The sequence below is a fragment of the Protopterus annectens genome, chromosome 2.part1 (assembly GCF_019279795.1).
Source record: "Protopterus annectens isolate FY-2018-M chromosome 2.part1, PAN1.0, whole genome shotgun sequence".
Taxonomy (NCBI): domain Eukaryota; kingdom Metazoa; phylum Chordata; order Ceratodontiformes; family Protopteridae; genus Protopterus; species Protopterus annectens.
The window spans coordinates 1,335,360,583-1,335,378,794 of NC_056729.1; positions in this window are offsets into that span (position 1 = coordinate 1,335,360,583).

Genomic DNA, 18,212 nt, shown 5'->3' on the forward strand with positions numbered 1-18,212 from the left:
TTTCCATGAAGGCCCAAAAGTATCATAGCTTGCCAGCAGGTGGGCCAGTAACTGTTTAAAAAATATGAGTACCGACTTTTCTTTTACACTGAATTATAACCACAGATAATGGTGCAACATTAAATTATTGAAGATTTATGCACTCAGACAAAATGAAACATTACTGTACACTTGTGGAACATTAGGCAGGTCTAAAGCCAGCAAGGAGATAAGCCAACTGCTCAGACCATAATCTTAGAAGTCCATAACATATGTACAAATCTGATGATTTCAGAAATCCATCAATTAACAGCAGTTAAGTATTAAAGATGTTGGAAGAACAATTACTCCCGAGCAGAGAGGGAGAACTGCTGTCTAGGCCTTTGAAGCATATGCAGGAAGTTGACTGTTATAGACATTTTAATAAAAAAAATACTTAAAGGTGTTGAATATAGTATTTTTCTTACATTAAATAGATAGGTTATTCCAGTACTAGGATCCTGACTTTGAGAAAGCCTTTTCTCCAACATCTGAATTGGAAAGAGGTCCAAAACATAACTACCACTATCACAGATGCTTAAATATAGAGACAATTGAAGACAGAATATTTATTAGCAGGGTTGTGGAAAGGATCATAGAAAAGTGTATTTATTTATTTATTTTATTTTGATAACTGAGTAAGTCATCTGGTCCAAAGACCCTTTACAGCTAAGATCCAGGCCATAAGGCAACAGAGTAAGTAGGTATTAAAGTAAGATATACACAATGAGTATATGCAGCTTGAAATCATTAATGAAAAACAATCCTCTCAACAGTCCAGATTTTCACAGAATGTCCAGATTTTTTCTTCTTATTTTTGTCCTGTACCTCACAAAATTTGTGGATTTGTAACAAATAATTGAGTATTGAAGTCACTAAATAATACTAAATAATGAAAGACATTTGAGGGAAGACTCCATATCCTTCAGAAAATATATAATAATGCAAAATCTGTCATTCTAGCAACTCTCTGTGTTTATAGGAGCAATATTTAAAATCTGTCCATATTTTTGAGCCTTTCGCAACATAGAGGTTGCTTATTTCTAACTTTTTCCATATTCCTTGCACTGAAAGGTTGACAGGTATGGTGAAAAGATATACAATACACATTTAGTACAATGCATATCATACACATACACACATATACGTGTGTGTGTGTGTGTGTGTGTGTGTGTGTGTGTGTGTGTGTGTGTATGTATATATATATATATATATATATATATATATATATATATATATACTGTATAAACTGCAAACACACACATATGCATATATATATATATATATATATATATATATATATATATATATATATATATATATATACACGCACACAGTACACACACACACGTACGTGTGTGTGTTTTATATTATATTGTATATATCACATTTTACTCGATTTTATATACACGTGCACACACACACACACACACACACACACACACACACACACACACACACACACACACACTGCATACATATGGAATAATCAACACAAATACTAAGACGGCTTTTAAAACTTGTGATTTTTTAAATGATATGACAGCAGTGAGAAGGGAGTATTTTTATTCATTGTCATGGAAACATGTTTAAGTTGCCTCATTTATGAGGTGGTCTTTAAGGTTTTCCCTTAATGCCTGGTGAGTGGTTTGTTGTCTAGCTTTTGGACAGAGGTAAAAGACTAAATTTTTAGAAGGATCCTTCCCCTAAAAGTTGTTTTGAAATGAAGTCTACCTAAATTAAAAGTGTCACCTTGATTGTCCCTTAGAGAGTAGCTTTGTTCCCTGGATTACAATTTGGACTTCAGTGTGGAACGATGACCTTGAGTAATAATTTTGTAATGTATACTGACTCTGCTATTTGTTGGCAGCAAAATAAAATCTTTAAGCAGGCCATAATGGTTGGCCTGCCTTTATTTAAAAGGGAGGAGGAGAAGTTTGGCTTTTACTGCTTATATATTAGGGTTACTCTGCTAATTGTGGGCAGCCACATGAAACCTTTAAGCAAGCTGTGATGATGTGAGGTGGTGACAGCTGTACTAGGGGGAGTAGAGTTGTGCATGTGTAACATATGCCAACATAGCTAGCTGGAATTTTGTAAAGAATTATATGTCATTTGAATATCAAACTGACTTGTGCAGATGCTTGTGTTAAAAATGTATTTGTATAGTTGCTTGAGTTAAAAAAGTATTAACAGTGGGTCCTGCTGGACAGAAAAGGAATATACATGTATGTCAGACTGTACTGTTATAACTGATTAAATGTATATATGTTAACAGAAGATATTGGAAGGGAAGGGTTTAAGCTCATCCCACCTTACCTTTCTAGGACATAAAAATGCTGTCTCATAGGTCTGAATGCAGCCAGAGACACAAAGTCTGTGAAAAACCTTTCTGCAAAAAGGTTGGAAGTGTTGGAAGTGTTTTATAGTTTTCAGATGCTGTATTAAGCCTTAGCAAAGTTCTATGTCTGTATTGTGACAAATCTGTGCCAGATCCTGGCTCAATTTCTAGTGACAGAGTAGTGTGGGAACCACAGATTCAGGTGACCAGATGTGATGTCATTCTGTAGCCAGCAGTGAAATGGTATTCAAATACTAGTGAGAGATGTATCAGTAGCACTCAGCACTCTGTTTTTGCATCCTCCTTCATCTTGCCTTGCTGTAGCAAGTAAGTATGGAACGGTAATTCTTTAGTCACTTAGCAAAATATAGTGAGATTAGTTAAATGTTGTTTTATCAGCATCTGTCTGAGTCTTTCCATCAGTGTTGTTTTTATATTTCCTATGATTGAAACTTTGGTGTTTTTGTGAACACATATTCAGTATTTTCATGTTTTTCTTTTATTTATTGTTAAATTTATCTAAACCTTTCATTGTGGCTGGTCTTTTAGAAAATATTTTAACTTCTGAGAATACTTGATTTTGTTTAGTGGTACTGTGTCTCCATGCTCCAAAAAGTCTTGTTGCTTGGAAACTCTTCCATTTGTATAAGTATTAATTTTACTAAGAGTAATTGGGTACCCTGGTAAGAGCCTCGGATAAGCTGGCTTTTGGGGTGTTCTGCTGGCAGTGTATCCACCTTATAGTCTGGGTGGAGGTGCCAAAGTGGGTAAGCTGTGCAAGCCTTTCCCAGGTGTGTGTGTGTGTGTGTGTGTGTGTGTGTGTGTGTGTGTGTGTGTGTGTGTGTGTGTGTGTGTGTGTGTGTGTGTGTATGTGTGTGTGAAAATCAAATCTCAAAGAGAGTGTGTGTTTCAGCTACTTTGAACAGGGACAATGACAGCACTGATTTCACAGAGAGGGTGGTGGAGGACTTGGCTTGGAACATCCAGCTAAGGAATCAATCCTATAGCTCTGTCAGTGGGGAGTCTTATTTGGGGCCTGGAGAGAAAGCCCAACCCTAGGACTGGAGTGTGCATTCCCTGTGTGCTCTACTTGGTTCAGAGAGCTGCATCTGAAAACACAGTGTGTGTTAGTGAACAATCCCCACAGTTGTCATTGGTGATGATTGAAGCTCCTTGATCACTGGCCCAGCGGAAGGACGTCACACAGCCCCACTGAAATAGAACAGTCTGAGTTACTAGTATATTGTAATGGCATACAACATGATTTGGTAAATTTATGGAATGCTCTCATCAAAACGCACAGACTGAGTTGTAATGATTACATATTAGTCACTTGAATAGAAAAATTACAAATGACATTTTTGTATGATTTGAGTTGATTTTGTCTTGGTATTGTAACTTCTGTACATTGTACCAAGGTCACGGCTGAAAATGGTCATATGACCAGATCACTCGCTCAGTAATAACACTGTAAAATTACTCCCTCTGACTACAAACCTACCCTCCCCTGCATGCCTTATTGTCTCATTCATTCCCCAAGAAATGAATACTGTTGCCTGTTTTTTTCCTAAGATTTCAAGGTACATGTTAAGGAAGTGGTACCACTACCCACAAGGAAATGAATGATTAAATTTATCCCTACTTTTTCACTATGCTCTTGTCCACTGAAGGCCCAAAGGGTGACATGCAGTAAGTGTCTGTAAGAGCATGTATCCCACTGCTGGGTGTAACATTACCTCCTTCACGTTGCTCCCTTAAAAGTTAGCACTTCTGTCAATCTCTGGTCTTTACAAGGGATTCAAAATGGAGTCTGGACTCTGGTTATGCTTTTTACAACCCTTCTTCCAGTGAGAGACAAATGGGAAATACCTCATCACTCCTCTCTCTCTGTCTCTCCAGCCAGATTCCTCAGTGTCTGGGTTGTGAGTTACATCTGGGATTCCTGGGTTGTAGTCAAGGCTTTGTCCCTGCATGCTGCAGAGCTGGCACAAACTCAGAATCTCAAAAGCCAAAATTATTAAGTGCTCTAGAAGGCTGTGCTCTTTCCTCAACAAATTACATGTTTATTTTTATAAATAACTTTATTTATTCATCACAATGTTAATTTGTGAAATGAGCATAGAGGTTGCCATGTCTTGGAGCAAATGAAATATTGTTGGAGAGGGCATCTGTACCAGTGGTGTCAAGATTATGTTTTTCACAATTTTTTATTGGAGTAATTGATATGACTCCATTTTTGTTGTACTGATTTGGAGGCCTAGACTGAACCACAATGTCCAGATAAAATTAAACACATTTGTTAGGCATGCTTTATGGCTTTGACAAAACAACTTGAACTAAGTAAACCTGAGGCATATGAATAGTGGGCAACTTTAAGTCACAGATAATGAAGGAAAGTCATTAAGCTTTGTGGAATTCCACAAGTGACAGACCATGTCAAAGGTCAGTGAAGGGAGTGTGCTTCTCTTTATCAAGGGTATCAGAACTTGTCAGAGATTTGGAATGCATGGTCAGGCTTTAAAAGGCCTTTGTGGTTGGTAGCCTAGTAAACACCTATGAACCTACATGGATCCCTTTGTCCTTAGCAGTGCTGGTGGCAATAATGATGTTGTAGCCGCTGTAAAACCACGTTATAGGCAAGACAGGGTGTCACAGTTCTGTAAGTAGTCAATCATTTGAAGGAAGCAATCTTTTCAGGGATGTTGGTAAGGGTAGAGAGGTACAAGATATTGCAGTATTCATTGAAAATTTACAGATGCCAGAGACAGACCTCTGAGTTAGTGAAAGATTAATAATATGACTGAGAATGTACATAAGAAAGACAGTCACCGCTGTTAAAGTGGAGAAAGTTATTCTAGATGGCATCTGGAAATTTTAAGATTTTTTTTTGCCAGAGCTGACAGGAGCTATGTAAAAAAATCTGAGGAACAGAAGGCTAATTAGAGAAGATAGGGGACAAAATCTGAAGCATCATGAGCTTTGGCAGAGAAAGAGAAGAGCTTAAGAAGGGCATTTTGATATGAAGAGTGGTATTTGCGAGTGGAAAAGTGGTAACAGAGCTAATAGTGTTGGAGTCAACAATTTGTGAAGCTCTGTGTATTATGTTTTGGGGAACCAATGAATTCGTGTTGCTATGTATGAAACCAGTCTTTTTCTTATTTTCATAGCAAATCAACAGACCATAATCTGCATAATATATGAAAAGTTAAGTACCTTATTCTTGGCGGTCCCATAATTTTCCGAATTTTTTCCCTTTCCTTATGCTTCGCTTTAAGGTCTTTCCTAAGTCAGGGTACCAAAGCCATCTGAGTCACCATATGGTGGTAAGGATAGACATTCTCAGACAGAGGCAGACAGTGCAAAAAATGTAGGTCTTCATGACTGAGGTTTAAATAAATGAAGAATTCAAGTAATACAAAATGTTTCATCATCTATCAGCTGCCAACCTAAAGAGGAATGAAATAATATAATCACCTTTCATTTGGTAGAGTCGGCACAGTTTGCCACCCCAACCCCAAATCTTCAATAAGTGTGAAACATCTTTGTGATGTAGCTTTACTTCTTGCAAGAGAGTTACACAAAACTTCTTTTTTAAGTGATTAGATAATGCATGTTGTTTCTGTTGATGCTCACAAATCTTTTGAATCCCTAAAAATGCAAGTCATATTAGATATATTAGACATAAAGTATAAGCAATGATTCTAAATGTCATACATTAGATAATCTGCTGAATTCAAAACAGATACACCAACAACGCCACTCTTGGTTTCTTCAGTTAAGATATCATCTAATATAACATCTGTGTCAAATTTTGCCAGAAGCAGAGATCTGGCAAGGCTATGTGATAACAAAAAAAAATAGAAAATACACAAAACAAACAAAACTTTGAAATTTCAAGTCTAGCACTTTGAGATGTAGATAATAGTACTGCAGAATTCTAGCAGATAAATATAGAGCCAGAAAGTATGCAGGCATATTCGACCCCCCTGATCTAGATTCCACATTTGTTACTACACGCAAGTACATTTATAAGAAAGTAGCCACAAAAATTGTATTTTTATTCATGTTTTGTCAGCTGTGTTGTCCAGAGAAGCTGAAGCCCCTTTTCAGTGGAAGTCCAGAAGAAATTCCCAAATACGTAATTGGGAAAAACTGGGCCACAAATGGATGGGCTTTAAAAGGCTCTCGGGCCATCAGCCTAGTGATGCCTTATAATCCTACGATCCTATAATACACAATAACCTGCCAAACAGTTATGTAAACTGAAACAAAGTACTCAAGATAATACAAAACATGTTAATATGCATAATGAATACAATAATCATATTAAGATACAGAAAACTAGAAACAATACTCACACACAAATTAAGTAGTCTAAACAGCAGTGCATTAATGATAAGCATTGTATTAAGTAATTTAATGAAGATGAGTGACCAGACGTGGACATAAATGCAATGTCAGGTTAGGCAGAGTACAACAAGTAAAATCCTGATTGTATAACATATGTATTGACGATTTACTTATGCTGTGAGTTGAGCAAATCAAGAGGAAGGTAGGAAAAAAGACAGTCTTGATCAGTGACAGAAGCAACATTCATTATATAGAGGGTATAAGCAAAAATGTCAGAGCAATTTGGGTAAAACATATTCAGTATAGGATGAAGGGAAACAAATGTCAGGAAATACTAGGTCTGGCTGATGGCATACTCTGCTTAGACAGGAAAGGCATGCACATGCACTATAATCAGAGATGAGGCAACATCCATCATGTCAGGTCCCCGTGGCCTAATGGATAAGGCATTGGCCCCCTAATCCAGGGACTGCAGGTATGAGTCCCATCTGGGGTGACATACTCTTGATACATGTGGAGCTTTTTCGGGGGTTGGCATAATGGTTAAGGTGTTCACCTACAGACACAAGGTACAGGCTCTGCTTATCATCTTTGAAAAGGAAATTGTCTAGGCATAAAATGACCCACAAGAGTAGCTAGCATAGTACCAACCTATGAACCAAAATGCTGCCCAAAAAAGATGAGTGCATTCCAAAATATCAGCAAATGTTCTTACCTTAAAGAGCAAGATGTGTTTCATCTGGCTGGGTTGACCATCCCAGTAATTCTATTTCAGAAACAGAGGAATCCACACTAGTGAAGACAGACAGACAAGACAGTCATATCAGTATCTGGGGCACCTTCTTCAAATGGTTAAAATCTATTAGTTAGGTTCAAGGGGTAGTCAGTTTCTTTTCCCTGACTCGACTCTTCTTGGGGTAAGGGAGCTTTGCTGATTGAATGCAATGAAGAGACTTAAACCTTTTGCCAGCAGGCAACCTACAGGGGCTGTTGGAGCAAAGTCATTTTATTTCTTAATTCTCGTATGGGTGTCTGACTTAGTTGTACCCTTGAAATGGAGAGATTAGGATCAGAGGATCATAGCAGATTACTAGGCTATCGACCTGGAGGTCATTTTAAGCCTAGCCATTTCATCCCAATATAATACTATAGAAATGCTAGTAAATACCCAAGTGATGACAGCTCATGTCCAGGAGGATTACTGTTTAGCTGAAACATGTCTAATATTTCTAAGGTATTTTGTAATAGCACAGTGACAATTTTGTAATAACACAGTGACATAAGAAATTAGAAATTACAGTGCCTGCCTTTGCTGGTGATGTGAAAGCATAAACATTGTCTTTGTGTTAAAAAGAAAGTGTGGCAGGAAATTTTCGTCCTGCAACACACTTGTCTCTGATGCAAATGCCTACCTTTTTGTGTAGAGTGTCTTGCTGTCGTTGGGTGTAATTCTGGCTTGAAGTTCACCGTTTCTCACTTCCATGTCCCCTTCTGAGCGTGATAGTTGCCTTAACACATCAGCTGAAATTCCCTTTAAATCCAAGACCTTTCAAATGGGTTACTTCAACTATCCATTGATAAACTGACTGATCTACATTGCCAATGGTCAGCATGCCCAACACTTCTTTGATATTACAAATGTCAACTCTCTTCCACAAATAGTTAACCATCCTACTAGGGGCCCCAATATCCTGGATCTAGTCCTGACAAATATGGCCAGTTCTTCTACAGCTTGCAAAAGCTTTCGACACAATACCCCACTCAGGTATTATAGAGAAACTTACCAGCTTAAATGTAAACCCATATGTCACAAGATGGGTTGCAAACTGGCTAAAGGACAGAACCCACAGGGTTAGAGTTGCTGGCACCATGTCAGACGCCAAGCCAGTCACAAGTGGTGTCCCACAGGGCTCAGTCCTTGGCCCCCTGTTGTTCGGCATCTACTTCTCAGAAGTACAGGCAAACATAGGAGGACTATGGCTGACAAAGTTTGCAGATGACTGCAAACTGGGTGCCATAGTGGAAAGTACATCGGACACAGATATCCTTCAGAGGGGTCTCACGGAAACTGATAGCTGGTGCTAGAGCCATGGCCTGAAGTTAAATGCCAAAAAATGTATAGTCATATCCTTCGGGAAAAACAAGGTAACCCCAAGCTACCATATAGGTGGCAATCCACTAAGCACAGAAGAGGTTATCAGGGACCTGGGGACCCAGGTTGACAGTGGCCTTTCTTTTGACACTCACATTGCTAAAGTGGTTAGAAAGACCTTCTACATTGCCCACCTAATCATGAAGGGATTCACATCCAGATCAAGTGAGGTCATTGTTCCCCTGTACTCTTCACTTATCAGACCAATGATCGAGTACAATGCCCCATTCGGGATGTATCTCACCCGACACCTGCAGCAATTGGAGAGACCCCAAAAGTTCCTCACCAAAAGGATAAAGGGATTCCAAAATCTGTCATATGCTGCCAGACTGAAGAAACTCCAGCTCTATTCAGTCGCATACCATCTGCTCAGAGGTGACCTGTGCCTGACATACAAGGCCATGTCCAACCCGGAATTAATGGACATGCTCCACCTCAAAAAATCCAAATCTACCAGATCCACTAGAGCAAGCGACTTAAATCTTAGCACGGATATAAATAAGACATGCTGGAGGGATAGATTTGTCACTCAGAGACTCCCTATGCTGTGGAATAAAATCCCGGTCCATGTGAGGCAGAGCACCTCGCTGGCTCTGTTCAAGAGAAATCTTGACCGGTGGATGGGAGATCGTAGGTTTACCCCGGGAATCATCTCTGTGTCACTGCTGGACAGAGGCACAACAAACTAATGGGCACAATATTTTTTAACATAAGGGGTGGCGTAAGCCACAAAACTTTGGGCTAGGCTTATAAATGCCTTAGGGCAGATAGCCTAGTATAAACCTATGAACCTATGAACCTATATATATGTATCATCATGCCTTATTAAATCATTCTATAATTTATTGACTTTTTTGTTTAAAACTGGTAGTACCTCCCCTGTAAACAGCTCTGCATTTAGAGCCTTCGGAAAAGCAAATTTTCTTCATGTACTTGATAACTTAAATAAATTCTTCTGTAATCCTCCCCTGAAGGATCCTATTGCTAAAGCTCCTACCTATGCCTCTAATTTCTGCTCCCACTTAAATAGTTGTATTGATGAAGCAGTCCCTATCCACAGCAAATGTTCTAAGTTTAAAAATAAATCCCTGTAGTGGAATACCCATGCAAAAAAATTATAAAGCAAGAAAAAGAAACTTCTTAATGTTTATGGGGTCTCATTCTACCTACCTTAATACCACACTTAAGTAAACTAACAAAGAGCTTAAGGGAACCATTAGGAAGCTCAAAGCTGAGTGTGAAATTAAAATAGATACTAAAACCAAAAATAACTGAAAATATTTCTTGAACTGAGTCAGGAAGTTAAAAACTAATACCCAACAGTGTTTGGAGCTATTCCACAATAATATTGCATTCTCTGGCCAAAGGAAATTGCTAATATCCTAGCATATTTAGTGTAAACTTTACTCCATCCACAGTTATAGCTATTCCATAGGCTTTACAGTCCCAGCCACCCCCTTTAGTTACTACGGAACAAATTTTCTCAACACTTTCAAAAACTAAGAATACGTCATCCATGGGCCCTGACAACATACCAGGTCACCTGATTATCAGTGGCAAATATGGCCATTCTGAACCCCCTACTTAAACTCTTTAATCTAAGCCTCACCACTGGTTATATTCCTGAAGATTGGACCCTGGTAACTACAGACCAATTAGCCTCGCTGGCCTCATATGTAAAGCTATGGAGTCCATTATCTCAGACCTCATTAATCTGGACATTGAATGTTTCTCAACCCTGGACCCTCATCAATTTGGCTTTATCAAAGGAGGGTCCTATCTCTTTAACCTCATGAATTTCTTTGAAAAAGTAACCGAAGCAGTGGATGGTGGTTATGTAGTGCATACAGCACATCTAGAGCTGACCAAGGCCTTTGACACTATTCCTCATGCAATCATTATTCTTATACTTGAATATCTGAATATAAATCCTTATATAGTACTATGGATAGCTAACTGGTTGTCTGACAGAACCCATGTGGTTAGAGTAGCAGGTGGTACATCTGAAATCAAAACAGTTAGCAGTAGTGTACCAAAGGGCTCAGTTTTGGGCCTTCTCCTAGTCTGCATATAGTCCTCAGACCTTCAGGTCAGCACTTTTGACCTATGGTTAACTAAGCTTGCACATGACTGTAAACTGAGTGCTGTTGTTCAATATCAACTGACTCACACCTGATCCAATATAGTTTACACCATGTTAAAAATGAGTGCAAGGATAATGGCCTCATATTAAATGTAAAGAAATACAGTATAGTTTATTTTGATAAACAAACAGTTTCACTTACCATATAGGAGATGCACCTCACCAATCAGACACTGTTGTGGGGGATCTGAGTAGTCTTGTTGAAAACAAAAGAAACAAACAAGTAAAATACTGAAATGAAGGCGAAAGGAAACTCCAAACCACTGAGAAATTTAACAAAACTAACAAGTAATGTGAAGTGCTTTTCGTCCGGTCAAGTGGCCGAACTTCTTCAGACAAATTCAAGTATCAAACTCCATTGTTTAAAAGCACAAACATTTCCCTCCTTACAGAGGGTTAGCCAATCAAAAAATACATACACTCACTAAAGTAATTAACACTGATTAAAATAAGTGAATAAGTAAGTAAAAAAACCTTCTAAAAGGTATTAACGGTTTTAAAACACACAAATAATGTGTATTACAATACATATAAAATACATCCGTGGTGGTGCAGCAGTAGGGTTGTTGCCTCACAGCAAGAGGTTCTCCCATTCCATTCTCAGCTGGAGTGCGGGCAGTGCCTTCTGTGTGGACTCTGCATGTCCTCCTTGTGGTTGGGTGGGCATTTGAAAGACATGCGCAAATGGGCGTGCCTTCTGTGTGGACTCTGCATGTCCTCCTTGTGGTTGGGTGGGCATTTGAAAGACATGCGCAAATGGGCGTGCCTTCTGTGTGGACTCTGCATGTCCTCCTTGTGGTTGGGTGGGCATTTGAAAGACATGCGCAAATGGGCGTGCCTTCGTTGAAGGTTGAACGTCGAGCTGGCACTTCGGCGTTCGTGAAAATCTACTGCCAATCATTAGCGGACCGGAGTTCCGCTGTAGCGACCCCTAACTGGGGAAAAGCCGAAAGACAAACAACAACAACAATACATATAAAATGCTCAACAATTTTATATAGTTAATTCATTACCTGTCTAATGTTAAATTAAAAACAGCAATATTAATTCTAACTTAAGAGTTAATAGGGATAACAATGATAAAACAATAACCAACATTGTCCCACAATATTATACTCTACAACACATATGAACTGCACAGTAATACCTAAAGACAGCATAGGCTACCAGGTAGTCGACACCCCGCACTCAAAAGGTTCGATCACTCAATAGTACAAAACCCTATCTATGCTACAATTCACACTAAAAGTTTATTACTTTCACATAGGTTTAAAACTGGAACCTACCAATAATCATCTAGTGAGGCTTCTCAGTTTTAAAATGCAAGCTATTGAGATAACTTCATTCAAACCTGGTCTTCTACTAGAGTCAAGGCGCAACTACCATAGTACCTCTTGTCTTTCTAACATTAAAGGGAAAGGACCCCCTTTAATGTTAGGAACAATTTGGTCAATCCCTGTTGGAAGCACCAAAACAGATAACTGTAAGAGCACCAGGCATGTTTAAATGTGAAGCATGTAGTATTTGTAGATACATGGCATCAGGATGTACTTTCACAATCCGTGACAAAATATACAGAATCAATGGGAGGTATAATTGTAATTCTAAATCTGTTATTTACCTTGCACAGTGCTAGGCATGCCTGGCATACTATATTGGTAAGACTGATATAAAACTGAAGGAAAGGGTGTACGAACATACCTATAGTATTAGTAAGGGTGTACGGACATACCTATAGTATTAGTAAGTGTGTACGGACATACCTATAGTATTAGTAAGGGTGTACGGACATACCTATAGTATAAGTAAGGGTGTACGGACATACCTATAGTATTAGTAAGGGTGTACGGACATACCTATCGTATTAGTAAGGGTGTACGGACATACCTATAGTATTAGTAAGGGTGTACGGACATACCTATAGTATTAGTAAGGGTGTACGGACATACCTATAGTATTAGGGTGTACAGACATACCTATAGTATTAGTAAGGGTGTACGGACATACCTATAGTATTAGTAAGGGTGTACAGACATACCTATAGTATTAGTAAGGGTGTACGGACATACCTATAGTATTAGTAAGGGTGTACGGACATACCTATAGTATTAGTAAGGGTGTACAGACATACCTATAGTATTAGTAAGGGTGTACGGACATACCTATAGTATTAGTAAGGGTGTATGGACATACCTATAGTATTAGTAAGGGTGTACGGACATACCTATAGTATTAGTAAGGGTGTACGGACATACCTATAGTATTAGTAAGGGTGTACGAACATACCTATAGTATTAGTAAGGGTGTACGAACATACCTATAGTATTAGTAAGGGTGTACGAACATACCTATAGTATTAGTAAGGGTGTACGGACATACCTATAGTATTAGTAAGGGTGTACGAACATACCTATAGTATTAGTAAGGGTAAGAATGAGAACGCCTTGGCAAGACACTGTACTGGTCACCCTGGCCATTTGTTTCACTTCAGGGTGATTGACCAAATTGTTCCTAACATTAAAAGGGGTCCTTTCCTTTTAATGTTAGAAAGACAAGAGATACTATGGCATTTGATAATATTAACAGAACAATGATGATCTGGAAAGAAGCAGAGTTTAAGGAAACACCACTGTTGTTGGTGAGTTGGGGCAGAGAAAGCATTCAGTAGAGTTAGTTGGCTGTTTTTCAGTACAGCAACTGTAGCACTTGTGTTCTGTAATACAATTATATGGTTAATAATGAGGATATATGAAAGGTCAGAGACCAGAATTAAGTGGAGTGGCTTCCTTCTAACAATCTGTATTTGAACAGAGGAACCAGGCAGGGGTGTGCTTTTTCCTTATTTCCTTTACATTTAAAGACATCAGCAAAGAAAAGAATAAATTCATAAATTCAGGGACGCAACTGGCATTGTAAACAAATTAGCCGTACTTGCAGACAATATTATTTCACGGTTGATAAATTCCATACTATGAAATATTCAGTACTATGGAACATTTTGAGAGAGTTTCTAAAGTCTTTTTGGGATTAAAAAAAAAAAAAAAAAAGATAAAAGAAATACAAGTAAACTACGTACCCCAGCATGAACTGCTTCAGCAATACCTATACTTAATGTAGATACGATAAGATGAAGAATTTGTGTAAATAGATTCAAAGTAATTTTGTTACAGAGGCTCAGGATATGTGAGAAGAGTAAACCAGAAAATAGTACAAAAGTAAGAAATTGTATAGTCTTGATTATATGGATAGTAAGGTACAAGCAGCAAAACTATTTTTAGTCTAATTTGTCTTATGTGGAGATCAGACATGTTTTTATCAATAGAAGTATACGTTGTAGACGACAATTAATAGAAGCAAAGAAATTTATTTGGTAGGAGGCGAGAGAAAGGGTTGTGAGATAAATTTGATTCTCTGTATAAAATAAGTGGGTTTTATGCTATCTGGTTTGAATGGGTATTTTAAGGCTATGAACATCAGGCTCATATACATAACTCAAGCAGAAGAATTTAAATAAACGTGGGGATGAATGAAAAAAAGATAAAGAAAGACTAGGATTTGGCATGCAAGCCTTAAGGGGAAGTGTAACAAACATACTGAGTGATAAATGACCTGAGAAGAGAAAGGTTTAGTGTGGAGACTTCAGTATAGGCAGTATCACAACAAATCCCCTTGAAATGGTACAACAGACAAAATATGTCACATATATAGATGGGGTCTGGCTGTCACATCAGCAGTTACAATCAGTTAGAACTAATGTTTACACCTCCAGGTGGCTTGTATAGAGGGTATGCCACAGAATGAGGTTCTGGAACCTTCTACAGGACAATTAGTTAAAATTCCAGTTACTATTGTATAGCAAGGGGAAGACCATGAGAAAGAAATGGTCTAAGTGAAAATCTGATTGATTGAATAGAAATGGATATGCATATTGAGACAGATGGAAGAAAGAGACTACAGAAAATGAATAACACCCAGAGTGCTAGAATGACAGACCAAACAGATGATTAGAGCAACTACAACAATTACGAGACTCATGTAACAGAAATAAAGAGAATATACTACTGTGCAGCTAAACTAATAACAGAGAAAGTGCTACCACAAAAATGCAGAATGACAAAGGAAGGGAACGGGGCAAGTTGAATGGCAATAAAACAAGAACAAAACAACTAAGGCAAGACATATCCCTTTTAGTAAAATACTGAAAAGGGAACATATCTTCAAAAATTCTAAGAAATACAGATGTGGTAAAAACATACATCAAAACAAATAATGATTTATCTTATACCATTTCCAATAATAAACTTTTGCACAAGTAAAAAACGCTTATATGATATACAGAAAAAAAAATCAAAAGAAAATGCAACAAATCATTTTGCCCCCCCCATAAAAAATGCAGAGAACTGGGAAAGAAAACAGCAGCAATAGTACCACCACAAAAAATCAGTACATTTTGGAGACGTATTTATTAATATCCTACTAAACATAACAAAGATGCTGAATGGACATAAGCGTTAAAATGAAGAGTATGATGTGTTAATATAGAGTATAGGCAATGGAATGATTTAAAGAAACTGCGACAAAATTTAAAAAGGCTCCTGAATGGACAATCCCATGTCCAGGTTCATAGGTTCATAGGTTCATAGGTTTATACTAGGCTATCTGCCCTAAGGCATTTATAAGCCTAGCCCAAATTATTGTGGCTTACGCCACCCCTTATATGAAAAAATACTGTGCCCATTAGTTTGTTGTGCCTCTGTCCAGCAGTGACACAGAGATGATTCCTGGGGTAAACCTACGATCTCCCATCCACAGGTCTAGATTTCTCTTGAACAGAGTCAGCGAGGTGCTCTGCCTCACATGGACCGGGATTTTATTCCACAGCATAGGGAGTCTCTGAGTGATAAATCTATCCCTCCAGCACGTCCTATTTATATCCGTGCTAAGGTTTAAGTCGCTTGCTCTAGTGGTTTTGGTGGATTTGGATTTTTGAGGTGGAGCATGTCCATTAATTCCGGGTTGGACATGGCCTTGTATGTCAGGCACATGTCACCTCTGAGCAGACGGTATGCGACTGAAAAGAGCTGGAGTTTCTTCAATCTGGCAGCATATGACAGATTTTGGAGTCCCTTTATCCTTTTGGTGAGGAACTTTTGGGGTCTCTCCAATTGCTGCAGATGTCGGGTGAGATACATCCCGAATGGGGCATTGTACTCGATCATTGGTCTGATAAGTGAAGAGTACAGGGGAACAATGACCTCACTAGATCTGGATGTGAATCCCTTCATGATCAGGTGGGCAATGTAGAAGGTCTTTCTAACCACTTTAGCAATGTGAGTGTCAAAAGAAAGGCCACTGTCAACCTGGGTCCCCAGGTCCCTGATAACCTCTTCTGTGCTTAGTGGATTGCCACCTATATGGTAGCTTGGGGTTACCTTGTTTTTCCCGAAGGGTATGACTATACATTTTTGGCGTTTAACTTCAGGCCATGGCTCTGGCACCAGCTATCTGTTTCCGTGAGTCCCTTCTGAAGGATATCTGTGTCCGATGCACTTTCCACTATGGCGCCCAGTTTGCAGTCGTCTGCAAACTTTGTCAGCCAAAGTCCTCCCATGTTGGCCTGTACTCCTGAGAAGTAGATGCCAAACAATAGGGGGCCAAGGACCGAGCCCTGTGGGACACCACTTGTGACCGGCTTGGAGTCTGACACAGCGCCAGCAACTCTAACCCTGTGGGTTCTGTCCTTAAGCCAGTTTGCAACCCATCTTGTGACATATGGGTTTACATTTAAACTGGTAAGTTTTTCTACAATACCCGAGTGGGGTATTGTGTCGAAAGCCTTTGCAAGGTCAAGGTAGGCTGTATGGACTGCCTTTCCCTCAGCAATGGCCTTGGTGACTGTTTCGAAGAAGTCAACCAAGTTCAAAAGGCATGATCTTCCCTTGACAAAGCCAAACTGGGTCGGGTCCAATGTCTGCAAGTCCCCTATATCTTTGTTTATGAGCTCCATTATGAGCCTCTCCATAGCTTTGCAGACTAGACTTGTTAAGCTTATGGGGCAGTAATTACCAGGGTCCGTAGAGGCACCGCCTTTGTGGAGTGGGACCACAGTTGCCGTACGCCACTCCTTGGGCACGTATCCTGTGGTAAGGCTGAGATTAAACAGCTGCCTTATGTGCGGGTTTAATTCCTCATTTAGCTCGTGTAGCACACAGCCGGGGACACCATCCAGTCCCATTGATGCTGTGTTTTTAGCTTTAGAGAGAGCAGCTTTCACCTGCGCATTTGAGATGTCCGGGGGGTGAAGTTTGCACTGAACCTGTCTGCCAGTATGTTGGCAATGTCTGTGGGTTCAGTGATTTTTGTATCATTTTGGACTAATTCTGAGCATATCTGGGAGTTTCCACCCAGGTTCCTAACATAGCTGAAAAAGGCCTTATGATTGTCCTTTGAATCCATGGCAATTTTTCTCTCAAAATTGGCCTTAGTTTTATGAGTGCTCGTATTTTTTTACTAATAATGATCAGGGGTGACTTCCCTTTTATGGATTTTGTTCTATCATGTAATAGCTTTCTCCTCTTATTGTAAAGTTTGTTAATGGCTGGGGTCCACCAGACTGGACGTTTGCCCTTTGTGGAAAGAGTCTTGGTTTTATTTGGGATTGCCTGATCCATGCAGTCCTGGAGGTGTTCATAGAAGGCATTTGTAAGGGCTTCCGCAGCTTGGGTTGTGGTTTCCTCTGGCTCAGGGGCCTTGAAGGATACCACACCAGTCTTGAGTAGTGTGAAGTTTGCTTTAGAGAAGTTCTTCACTATGGTCTTTTTGCTTGGGGTGGGGCGGGATGTGGATTTCCAGTGAGATTAGTTTATGATCAGATCTCACCAATGAGGGATATACTTCCGGTGTGGAGCATTTTGTCCCCATGTTTGTGACAATGAGATCTAGTATATTTTCTCCTCTCGTGGGAACAGTGACTAGCTGTTCCATGGCATTTGAATTTATGAACTCCAGGAACCGTTGGGCTAGAAAGTTAGGGCTTGAGTAATGTTCCCAGTCTATATTCGGGTAGTTGAAGTCACCCAATATGATGGTGTTTGGAGATACATTTATACCCTCCAGTGTCTTCAGGAAGGCTGTGTGGGGTTCCTGAGTTTGAGAGGGTGGCCTGTAGCATGCTACAATTTGTAGAGCAGTTTTGCCTATGGTTAGTT